Source organism: Grampus griseus (genome assembly GCF_964374135.1).
Source record: "Grampus griseus genome assembly, chromosome: 2".
Taxonomy (NCBI): Eukaryota; Metazoa; Chordata; class Mammalia; order Artiodactyla; family Delphinidae; genus Grampus; species Grampus griseus.
In genome coordinates this window covers 158,828,762-158,842,108 of record NC_139018.1, presented here as the reverse complement: position 1 = coordinate 158,842,108, position 13,347 = coordinate 158,828,762, and positions in this window count along the sequence as shown.

Sequence of the window (13,347 nt, the reverse complement as noted above, 5' to 3'; positions counted from 1 at the left end):
ATTTAAAGTGATGAAAGGGAAAAACCTACAACCAAGATTACTCTACCCAGCAGGATCTCATTCAGGTTTGACGGAGAAATTAAAACCTTTACAGGCAAGCAAAAGCTAAGAGAATTCAGCACCACCAAACCAGCTTTACAACAAACGCTAAAGGAACTTCCCTAGGCAGAAAACACAAGAGAAGGAAAAGACCTACAATAACAAACCCAAAACAATGAAGAAAATGGTACTAGGAATATTCATATTTCATATCGATAATTACCTTAAATGTAAATGGATTAAATGCTCCAACCAAAGACATAGACTGGCTGAATGGATATAAAAACAAGACCCGTATATATGCTGTCTACAAGAGACACTCTTCAGACCTAGGGACACATACACACTGAAAGTGATGGGGTGGAAAAAGATATTCCATGAAAATGGAAATCAGAAGAAAGCTGGAGTAGCAATTCTCATATCAGACAAAATACACTTTAAAATAAAGACTATTACAAGAGACAAAGAAGGATACTACATAATGATCAAGGGATCAATCCAAGAAGAAGATAAAACAATTATAAATATATATGCACCCAACATAGGAGCACCTCAATACATAAGGCAACTGCTAACAGCTATAAAAGAGGAAATCGACAGTAACACCATAATAGTGGAGGACTTTAACACCCCACTTTCACCAATGGACAGACCAACCAAAATGAAAATAAATAAGGAAACACAAGCTTTAAATGATACATTAAACAAGATGGACTTAACTGATATTTATAGGACATTCCATCCAAAAACAACAGAATACACTTTCTTCTCAAGTGCTCATGGAACATTCTCCAGGATAGATCATATCTTGGGTCACAAATCAAGCCTTGGTAAATTTAAGAAAATTGAAATCGTATCAAGTATCTTTTCCGACCACAACATTATGAGACTACATATCAATTAGAGGAAAAAAACTGTAAAAATTACAAACACATGGAGGCTAAACAATACACTACTAAATAACCAAGAGATCACTGAAAAAATCAAAGAGGAAATAAAAAAATACCTAGAAACAAATGACAATGAAAATATAATGGCCCAAAGGCTATGGGATGCAGCAAAAGCAGTTCTAAGAGGGAAGTTTATAGCAATACAGTTCTACCACAAGAAACAAGAAACATCTCAAATAAACAACCTAACCTTAGACCTAAAACAATTAGAGAAAGAAGAACAAAAGTGACACCAAAGTTAGCAGAAGGAAAGAAATCATAAAGATCAGAGCAGAAGTAAATGAAATAGAAACAAAGAAAACAATAGCAAAGATCAATAAAACTAAAAGCTGGTTCTTTGAGAAGATAAACAAAATGGATAAACCATTAGCCAGACTCATCAAGAAAAAAAGGGAGAAGACTCAAATCAACAGAATCAGAAATGAAAATGGAGAAGTAACAACTGACACTGCAGAAATACAAATGATCATGAGAGATTACTACAAGCAACTATATGCCAATAAAATGGACAACCGGGAAGAAAAAGACAAATTCTAAGAAAAGCACAACCTTCTGAGACTGAAACAGGAAAAAATAGAAAATATAAACAGACCAATCACAAGCACTGAAATTGAAACTGTGATTAAAAATCTTCCAACAGGGGCTTCCCTGGTGGTACAGTGGCTAAGAATCCGCCTGCCAATGCAGGGACATGGGTTCAAGCCATGGTCTGGGAAGATCCCACATGCCGTGGAGCAACTAAGGCCGTGTACCACGACTCCTGAGCCGGCGCTCTAGAGCCTGCGAGCCACAATTACTGAGCCCGCGTGCCACAACTACTGAAGCCCACGCGCCTAGAGTCCGTGCTTCATAACAGAAGCCCCCGCAATGAGAAGCCCGCACACCGCAATGAAGAGTAGCCCCCGCTCGCCGCAAGTAGAGAAAGCCCACTTGCAGCGACGAAGACCCAACACAGCCAAAAACTAAAAAATAAATTAAAAAAAAAAAACTTCCAACAAACAAAAGCCCAGGACCTGATGGATTCACAGGCGAATTCTAGCAAACATTTAGAGAAGTTCTAACACCTATCCCTCTCAAACTCTTCCAAAACATTGCAGAGGGAGGAACACTCCCAAACTCATTCTATGAGGCCACCATCACCCTGATACCAAAACCAGACAAAGACGTTACAAAAAAAGAAAACTACAGGCCAATATCACTGATGAACATAGATGCAAAAGTCCTCAACAAAATACTAGCAAACAGAATCCAGCAGCACAATAAAAGGAACATACACCATGATCAAGTGGGGTTTATCCAATGAATGCAAGGATTCTTCAATATACGCAAATCAATCAATGTGGTATACCATATTAACAAATTGAAGGATAAAAACCATATGATCATCTCAATAGATGCAAAAAAATCTTTCAACAAAATTCAACACCATTTATGATAAAGACTCTCCAGAAAGTAGTCATGGAGGGAACTCACCTCAACATAATAAAGGCCATATATGACAAACTCACAGCCAACATTGTTCTCAATGGTGAAAAACTGATACCATTTCCACTAAGACCAGGAACAAGACAAGGTTGCCCAGTCTCACCACTATTATTCAATATGGTTCTGAAAGCTTTAGCCACAGCAATCAGAGATGAAAAAGAAATAAAAAGCATCCAAATCAGAAAAGAAGTAAAACTGTCACTGTTTGCAGATGACATGATGGTATACATAGAGAATCCTAAAGATGCTACCAGAAAACTACTTGAGCTAATCAATGAATCTGGTAAAGTAGCAGGATGCAAAATTAATGCACAGAAATCTCTTGCACTCCTATACACTAATGATGAAAAATTTGAAACAGAAATTAAGGAAACACTCCCATTTACCACTGCAACAAAACGAACAAAATACCTAGGAATAAACCTACCTAAGGAGACAAAAGACCTGCATGCAGAAAACTATAAGACACTGTGAAAGAAATTAAAGATGATACAAACAGATGGAGAGATATACCATGTTCTTGGACTGGAAGAATCTACATTGTGAAAATGACTATACTACCCAAAGCAGTCTACAGATTCAATGCAATCCCTATCAAACTACCAATAGCATTTTTCACAGAACTAGAACAAAACATTTCACAATTTGTATGGAAACACAAAAGACCCCAAATAGCCAAAGCAATCTTGAGAAAGAAAAACGGAGCTGGAGGAATCAGGCTCCTTGACCTCAGGCTATACTACAAAGCTACAGTAATCAAGACAGTATGGTACTGGCACAAAAACAGAAATATAGATCAATGGAACAGATTAGAAAGTCCAGAGATAAATCCACACACATATGGTCACCTTACCTTTGATAAAGGAGGCAAGAATATCCAATGGAGAAAAGACAGCCTCTTTAATAAGTGGTGCTGGGAAAACTGGACAGCTACATGTAAAAGAATGAAATTAGAACACTCCCTAACACCGTATACAAAAATAAACTCAAAATGGATTAAAGACCTAAATTTAAGGCCAGACACTCTAAAACTCTTAGAGGAGGGCTTCCCTGGTGGCGCAGTGGTTGAGAGTCTGCCTGCCGATGCAGGGGACACGGGCTCGTGCCCCGGTCTGGGGGGATCCCACATTCCACGGAGCGGCTGGGCCCGTGAGCTGTGGCTGCTGAGCCTGCGCGTCTGGAGACTGTGCTCTGCAAGGGAGAGGCCACAGCAATGAGAGGCCCGCGTACCGCAAAAAAAAAAAAAAGAAAAAAAAAACTCTTAGAGGAAAACATAGGCAGAACACTCTATAACATAAATCACAGCAAGATCCTTTTTGACCCACCTCTTAGAGACATGGAAATAAAGACAAAAATAAACAAATGGGACCTAATGAAACTTAAAAGCTTTTGCACAGCAAAGGAAAACTTTAACAAGACAAAAAGACAACCCTCAGAATGGGCGAAAATATTCACAAACAAAGCAACTGACAAAGGATTAATCTCCAAAATATACAAACAGCACATGCAGCTCAATATCAAAAAAACAAACAACCAAATCCACAAATGGGCAGAAGACCTAAATAGACATTTCTCCAAAGAAGAGATACAGATTGCCAACAAACAAATGAAAGGATGCTCAACATCACTAATCATTAGAGAAATGCAAATCAAAACTACAATGAGGTATCATCTCACTCCAGTCAGAATGGCCATCATCAAAAAATCTACAAACAATAAATGCTGGAGAGGGTGTGGAGAAAAGGGAACCCTCTTGCACTGCTGGTGGGAATGTAAACTGATCCAGCCACTATGGAGAACAGTATGGAGGTTCCTTAAAAAACTAAAAATAAAACTACCATACAACCCAGCAATCCCACTACTGGGCATACACCCTGAGAAAACCATAATTCAAATACAGTAATGTGGGCTTCCCTGGTGGCACAGTGGTTAAGAATCTGCCTGCCAATGCAGGAGACACGAGTTCAAGCCCTGGTTCGGGAAGATCCCACATGCCGTGGAGCAACTAAGCCCATGCGTCACAGCTACTGAGACTGCGCTCTAGAGCCCGCAAGCCACAACTACTGAGCCCACGTGCCACAACTACTGAAGCCTGTGTGCCTAGAGCCTGTGCTTCACAACGAGAAGCCCCCACAATGAGAAGCCCACGCACCACAACGAAGAGTAGCCCCCGCTCGCCACAACTAGAGAAAGCCCCCATGCAGCAACGAAGACCCAATGCAGCCAAAAATAAAAATAAATAAATTTATTTTAAAAAAAAAAGAGTCATGTACCACAATGTTCACTGCAGCACTATTTACAATAGCCAGGACATGGAAGCAACCTAAGTGTCCATCAACAGATGAATGGATAAAGAAGATGAGGCACATATATACAATAGAATATTACTCAGCCATAAGAAGAAATGAAAATGAGTTATTTGTAGTGAGGTGGATGGACCTAGAGTCTGTCATACAGAGTGAAGTCAGAAAGAGAAAAACAAATACCATATGCTAACACATATATATGGAATCTAAAAAAAAGAAAATGGTTCTGACGAACCTAAGGGCAGGACAGGAATAAAGATGCAGACGTAGAGAACGGACTTTAGGACACGGAGAGGGGGAAGGGTAAGATGGGACGAAGTGAGAGAGTGGCATGGACATATATACACTACCAAATGTAAAACAGATAGCAAGTGGGAAGCAGCCGCATAGCACAGGGAGATCAGCTCGGTGCCTTGTGACCACCTAGAGGGGTGGGATAGGGAGGGTGGCCGGGAGATGCAAGAAGGAGGGGTTATGTATATATATGTATACGTATAGCTGATTCACTTTGTTATAGGGCAGCAACTAACACAACAATGTAAAGCAATTATAGTCCAATAAAGATGATAAAAAAAAATATGCATTTGAAGACAAGGTCTGTCTGCAGGTGTTGGCTCAACCCTGCCTGAAACAGGATGGACCAGAGCGAAGACATGAACATCTCCTAGGAACAGGAGGTGGGTGGTGGTGACCAGCTTGCACAGCCTGCTGGGCGTGGAGGTTCACCATCCCACAAGAAGGGTAAGGCAGGTACCCCTACACTTTAGGAAACAGGCTTACAGAGAGGAAGTAAGTTAACAGGACCCAACAGCTCATAAGGAACAAAGCCAAGAACCAAACCTGGGTCCACAGTCTGACACCGAAAGCAGGTCCTGCTTCGTTGGCCCTCACCGTGCTGTGGCCTGAGTGTGGCTGCTTCAGCACCGCTCTTTGCTGAGAAGGATTTCTGCATCTGATTAAAAAGTACTTTTTCTGTCAAAGGCTTTGGGAAATCTTTTCACTTTTATTTTATTTTATTTTTGCAGTTTCTGCGGGGTGATGTCAACAGGCCCTGACAGCTACCCAGAAGCCTACATTTCTATCTTTGCCAGCTCTCCTGCGCTAAACTCACGCTCAGAAGAAGATACTGGGCCTTCTGGTGACCTAATGGGGTTGAGCTGTGGAGCCCTTCTCCCTGATTTTATTGCAAGGCAGCCAGCAAGACTAGTCAGTAATTACCTCAGGTACTTGCATAACATCTGCGTGTGCCTTGCAAACCTGGTCTGGAGCCATGCAGATACGTGCAGAATGAAGTCTTTACATGATGGGACCTGCTGCTGCCTGCACGGTTCCTGCCACCCCAAAGGGGACGATTGGAAGATAACTGAATGGGCCAAGCCAGGGTTTTCTTTGGTAATCACACAGGGACCCAGGCCTCAGAGAGTTAGAGCCTAAAGATCTTAAAAGACCTTTACATTTGCATATCAAACACTGTTTGCATGTTTGAAACATTTGGAATAAATCTACAGACAGAGCACCACATTTCATTGTGTTTCTAGAGGCAAACGTGGATATGAACCATGACGGTGTAAAACTAAAAGTCCCCTGATAAAAACCAAGAGAGGAGGAGGGGTGGTGGGAGGGGAGAGACAGCTGGAGAAAAGCCTGTGGTCCTTCACGAAGCCTTTACGCTGCTGGAACTTTTTAACCAGATGCATGTACCACTGTGGCCATTTTAAGTACTTTATTAAAGAGGAGAAACAAATCATTTATATCCACCCAGCATCCCATGGCAAGGGACTGAAGACAACCTGGGCCTCCGGAGTCTGGGGACCGCATGTCAAGACATCCCCTGACGTGAAGTGCTTCGTGCTTCTTGAAGATGGTTGCTATACAACACCCATGATGCTTTCTCTTACGCCTTCCATTTCACTTTGAAGTCACCGGTTCTTAACCACCTGTTTCAGAAAGTTTTAAGGAATGAGCACAAACATTTAACGAGAAGCGCTCTGAAGGCAATCAGTTCTCATAGTCCCAGCTGGCAGGAGCCAAACACAAAGACCCCTTGCTTTCCTGTAACCAGCGCCCACCAGGAACTGGGAGGCAGTAGGCTTAGCACACTCAGCGCTCTGGGCTTTCTGGCCTTCGAGGAAGAAGCCGCCAGGGTTAATTCCTGCACCGAAGCAAGTAGGTGCAGGCAGGCCCAGGCTGACCCCTCGCCAAAGGTCAGGCAGCCCCTGGCTCCTCCTGCCTCTTTGTCGGAAGGAATATCTTTTTGTGACTTGATGTGATTTTAAATCTGTTCTGTAGAAGGTTTTTCCTGGAAGAGCGTACTCTGAAGCAAAAATTGTCAGCGGTCTCTGCAGGAGCCATCAGAACATGGAGTTCCAGTAACAGTTCTTGGCTGCACTGTAAGTGTCGGACTCCCTCCTGGGGTTAGAGCAGGCTTGGCGGAGGATGTAGGGCCCAAGGCCAGGCTGGCTGTGACCCACTTCGCGGGCAAGTGCTCTCAGCGGGCCCACGCCGACCCTGGCCGGACACTGGAACCACTGCTTTTCTGGGTAACTTTCCTTCCTAACGGTAAGTCCCAAGGAGACCACTGGGACTGTTTGAACCCCACATATTGTTTCTCCGAGGATTATTCCAACCTCAGAAGAATGAAAACTCCCCACATTCCCAAGGAAAGCTTTTCAGGTACCAGGTGGATGGCACCTTCTTTCCTACTAGCACAGGAAGATGAGCTAAGAGGTTGCTGCAATAATCCGACAGCCTGAACCCTGTTGGTGATGAGTAGCAGATAAAGTCTGGATGTATTTTGAAGACAGAATTTGCTAACAGATCTCTGTGTCTCTTCCTCTTCTTATAAGGACACCAGTTCTATGGGGTCAGGGCTCCACCTTTACAACCTCATTTAACCTTAATTCGCCGTAGGGCCCTCTCTCTAATACAGTCACATGGGGGCTTAGGGCTTCAACATATGAATCTGGGGGACACAATTCAGTCCCAAGCAGCAACCAAAAGCATGAAGTTGTCATTTACTGAAATAAGAAGCCATACGAGCAGCAAGTTTTGGGGGAAAGAGCAAGAGTTGGAGGCTTGATTCTGAGATTATGCTCTTTCTATTTTTAAAATGTTAACATGTCCTTTGTTTTGTGAAATGAAGGTGATTCTAAATAGTAAAGTTTTTTTTTTTCTTTTAACATCCTTCCTGGACAAAATGAAGTTGGTATTCTTATGTCAAAAAAAAAAAAGAGTTGGAGGCTTGAGATGCCTGTTCCCCTGGGGTGTTGGACATAAACTTGGAGTTAAGGGAGCTGGTCTGGGGCGGAGATCTGAATATGGGAGACCTCACCCTACTGGTGGCCAGGAGACTAATGAGATCACCAGAAGTGAAGAGGACCCATGATACCCCAAGCACCGCAATGGGCAGAGTTTGGGGGTGAGGAAGAACGGCACAGGAGACTCCAAAGCAGCAGTCAAGGACAGAGGAGAAAACCAAGGGAGTGTGGTGTTCCCCAAGCCAACTGAAAGCAATCGTGTAATGAGGAGGAAGTGGTCAAATGTGACAAGAGCCGCAAATTGGTCAAGAAAGAGGAAGACTAAGAATTGCGGGTTGATGTAGCCCCACGAAGGTCACTAGGGACCCTGACATTGGTAGCCTTCGTGGAGTGAAGCCTGATGGAGCAAGTGCAAGAGAGAACAAGAGAAAGCACAGGAGGATGGTGTAAGAGGCAGCCTGGAGTCCTGCTGTGAACGGAGGAGAGATGGCGGGACCTTCCCTGGAGTCAGGAGTGGATGGAGGACAGAGGGTTCAGTAAATGAAGGGGCGTGTGGGTCAAAGAGGGATTCTTTTCTGGGGGACGTCATTAATGTGGCATTTGTATGTTGAGGAGAGGGAGAAAGGATGACAATAACCTACAGTTTTTCCTCTCTCACTAGGTGATTACTGATTAAACCTTCTCTTCCTGATTGAACACCAGAAGCTGTGTCAGCCTCCCCTCCAATGACTGGGCTTTTGCTCAAAACCGAACTATGCCACTTAGGCTCCGTCTGGCTCACCGCATCCTGCCACCCCATTCCTCCGCTTCTTCTGCACGATGCTGACCTTCACAAGCGCTAAGGGCCAGACTCTACAGATACTCGCTGAGTTAATCCTCAGAACAACCCTGTGAGAATGATGAAGGATGCCCTTAAGTTACAGGTGGGGAAGCTGAGAACAGAGTTGAAGTCTTTGTCTAAGTTCTGGAAGGAGGAGTGGGGACTCAGCCCAAGAAGGCAATTTCTGAAGCTAATGGTTTTAGTCTTTACTGACTCAGGGAGAAGAAACAGCCTTATTGTTCAGACCCTCCTCTCTCCAAATGCTATTGGCTTCCAGCCCCTGCTGAACCCATATCAGAGCATCTTACTGCCTCCCAACAGTATCTGGACATGAGTGTTATGTGCCTCCATGACCACCGTCCATTCGGACATGGCCTTGTTGCTTATCCTACTTTGGGAAAGAAGTGTGAATCACACCCATCCAAGTCCTTTCCATTGTACACTCTTCACTGGGTTGTGTGAATGAGTAAAACAGAACTGAGTTTTCCCTTGTGATCCAGTAACATTTACATCTTGCTTCTGATACAAAATATAGAGTTATTAAAATTTCACTACATGCCAGAAAATGTTTTAAGGGTCTTTCATTCAGGGAAAATCATTGTCAAACACGACAGAGGCAACTTGAATGGAGCTTCCCCGCCAGGCACAAACCCTGCCTCGACCCCACCTGACTGCACAGCCTCCAGGGGCCCTTTCCTTCCCACCAAGTGCACTTGCTTGGAAGTGGCCACCAAAGGCTAGGGCTCAGGTGCAGCATCATCAGTCAGCATATAGGAAAGAAGGATTCAGGAGATGACGCTGCAAGTGTCACTGTCTTTGACTTGAGTCCTTTTCCTCTGCCATTACTCCCACCTTTTATTCTTTGTGGTTTGCAATGTTGCTTTTTCTTGCTCAGGTGTCCCCATGATTTGACAGATGAGGACTCTGAGGCCCAGGCAGGCTCTGTCACTTGCTCAGTCACAGATCCAGCCGGTGGCAGACTTTGCCTAGATCCAGGCTCCTGTCTTCAGAGCTTGATCTGATGTCCCAAACCCAAATAAACTCGATGGAGCTGGCCGACGGACTCTGGGGGAGCTTAGAGGCTGTGAGTGTAGCTGGAGTCCCGTTCAGCTCACTGAGGGGGACTCTGTGTCATATATGTATGGTTTGACATGTTCATTTATACATGGGAGAGTGAGAGAGAACCATCTATCGAATGTCTATCACGTGACATTATCTCAAGTGCTTTGCCCGTATTTTCTCGATTTTTACCCAAGCTCATTTCCATCTTGCACAGGAGAAGCTGAAGCTCAGAGGTTAAGTAATAAGGTCAAGATCACACATTAATGAGGGGAGAAGCTGAGAATGGGAGCTGGGTTCCTCTCATTCCAAGCCTGTGTTGCTTCCATATGTGACGCTGGCCCCCGAAATCCAAATTCACAGAGGACTGGCTGTGGCACTGCAGAGCGTTAACGCATTCACTCCTGTGTAACATGAGCATACTTGTTTCACCCAGTCAGCACTGTTTCTCCCCAGTGGGAAAACGCACTACAAAATGCAAAGGAAGGTAAGAACGCTACTTACTGGATATAAAGGCAGAACAAAGAAGACCCGATATCCTTAAAGTATCCCCTTTTCAGGTCCTTATGGCCGTGGCTGTCTGGCTGCAGCTGGAGGACCGAGTCAGCCTGCTGGTGCAGCCGCTTCTGACATATCTCTGGAGTTGCCCAGCAAACCCGTATCCTGACTTCTCCTTGTGACCACATTTTCTCAGTTGTGATTCACTCTCCCTCACCCAGTTACAGTTTAAACATGGCACAACTCATGGCTTGTTTGGCATGGGGTACATTTTAGGTTGCCTGCTTCTTATGGAATCTGGGGAGCCTCCTTGCCCCTCTCCAGACAACAGCTAGGAAGCACTGTCTCTGGGAAACGGTGAGCTTTTAAAATCTCATCTACAGTAAGTGCATCAAGTAAATCTCACTGACTTTAGACCTTGCTCGGCTGGCTTCCCAGAGCCAAGGGGAATTCTAATTCCCTTCGTTTTGTAGTAGCCACTGTTTACCACTAAAAACCATTGGTTTTGCTTTCTTGGTTGACTTTTAATGATAGCATGTGCTCATATTAAATTTAACAGTATAAAAGGGCATTTTGTGAAAAGAAACTCTCCTGCCCCCTGACCTCCTGACCTCTGATCCTCAGTTGACTCTACCCAGAGGCAATGGGTCTTTCCCACTGTTGGTACATATTTACACGTAGTTCTTTAAATTAAGAGTAACAGTGTGTGTTTCAAAGAATGGTCATGTGTGTCTAGATTACCGTAGACATTTAAGAAATGTTAACTGCATTTCAGATCTAAGTCCTGGCTCTGCTTCTGCCACCCAGCTCCTGACGTGGCCTCTGTTAACCTGGACAGCAGGCAGAGCTCAGATCCGTTTGGCTCCCCGATGGTAGATAAATCTAGCAAAGGACTTAGTAGTACAGGAAGAAGTTGAATTCATGGACAAAACTGTGATTTTGGATTAAGTTAGGATATTAGGATCTAGAGCTGCTTTGTTCATACAAGAACTCCTGGCACACGTGGCTACTTATATTTAAATTCTTAAAAATTTAATAAAATTAAGTGTTCGGTTCCTCGGTTACATTAGCCTCATTTCAGGCGCTCACTAGGCACATGTGGCTATGGCCGCCACCTTGGACGGACCAGATCTAGAGCACTTCCCTCACTGCAGAAGGTTCTATTAGACAGACTGTTCTAGAGGGCCCTGCAGCTTTTCCTTTACCACTGTCCCCGGCGGAGACGGCTCAGGACCCATCCTGAGCAGCTAATGGTTTCTGATTCTCTACACCTGTTTCACCTCCAGCTGCCAAGCCACCCTTTCCTCTGCCTAGAACATTCCACCCACTCCGACCCCACACTCATTGCCTAACTAACTCCAGTAAGGTCCCAACTTAGGAGTTATTTCATCCAACAAAGCATCCCTAACGCCCAAAGTCTCGATTACAGCTGCTCTTCTGGCTGCCCTGTACTTTGCCCCTATCGCAGTATCATACCACTACGTATTATTATTATCTGCTTGTTTGTCAGTATCTCTCATTTATCCATTCACTCATTCATTAATTGAACACTTAGTTATTAAGCTCCAGGCACTGTGTTAGGCATGGGGATTCTCTGACGACAGACATAGCCCTTGTCACAGAGCAAGTGCACTGTGTGAGGCCGGAGCCTCGGTCTTGCCCACAGCTTATTCTAATCTAGGTGCCTAGCCCATAGCAGGTGCTCAGTCCATTGCTGTTCATGGGATGAATGGAAAGTTCTTCAGGAATGGGCCCTTATGACTCTTCCATCTGGGTTTGGACTGGGACACAGACAATGGGCAGTAAAATGAAGCCATCAAGACCTATGGTTACCATAGTGAGTTGAATAGTGGTCCCCCAAAATTCGTGTCCACCCAGAACCTCAGAATGTGACCTTATTTGGAAACAGAGTCTTTGCAGATGCAATTAGTTAAGATGGGCCCCAAATTCAATGTCCTTATAAAAAGAGAAGATGCACAGAGAAGGCCATATGAAGATGGAGGCAGAGACTGGAGTGATGCAGCTGCAGGCCAAAGAACACCAAGGATTTCCTAGAGCCCCCGGTACTGGAAGAGGCAAGAAAGGATCCTCCCCCAGAGCCCTGCGGGAGCATGGTCTTGCTGACACCTTGATTTGGGACTTCTAGACTGCAGAATTGTGAGAGAACAAATTTCTGTGGTTTTAAGCCACCAAGACTGTGGTAATTTTTTTTAATGGCAGCCCCAGGAAACTAATACAGCCACCAAAAGTTTTCATGATTGCACCCGTACTGTGGAATGGTATGCCCTGGTTGAAAAGAATGAGATGGATCAAATATACTGCTAGGAACACCCTCCTGATGCAGTGTTTTTGTTTTGAGTATGTAAGCTACAGCCCTATGTACATAAGAAAAAGAAAAAAAAATACCATGTGTATGTTTAATGTGGATTGTGTGTGCACTCACACTCAATGGACAGGAAAACCTCCAGAAAGGTGCACCAAACCTTTCAGCAGTGCTTACAACAGTGTCCCATGTGGACAGTGGGAGTGGAGGGCAAGAAATATAAAGAAGGATTTCACTTTTTACTCCATATACAACAGCATTATTTTGATTTTTTTAAGCAATAATCTTGTATTTCTTTTGTGATTTTAAACCATAAAACCATTGAAAAGCATTTTGATTCCTGGAAGGTCACAGTTCATCTCACCTGTAGTGCAGCTCATTCCTAAGGGGCCTGTGTCTGTCTCATCTACTCTAATGGCCAGGAGCCTGGTCCGGGAAAAACGCTTGGAGCCCCTGATGCGGCACATTTCTCCGTTGTTTGAACCAGTTAGCTTATCCCTGGGTGTAGAGTAGGAACAGGACAAACACAAGAAGGCTAAAGCACGTCACCATTCCTGCAATCGCTCCACAAGGAAACCCCTCCAGATCAGACTCGCAGCTTTGCCTAGAG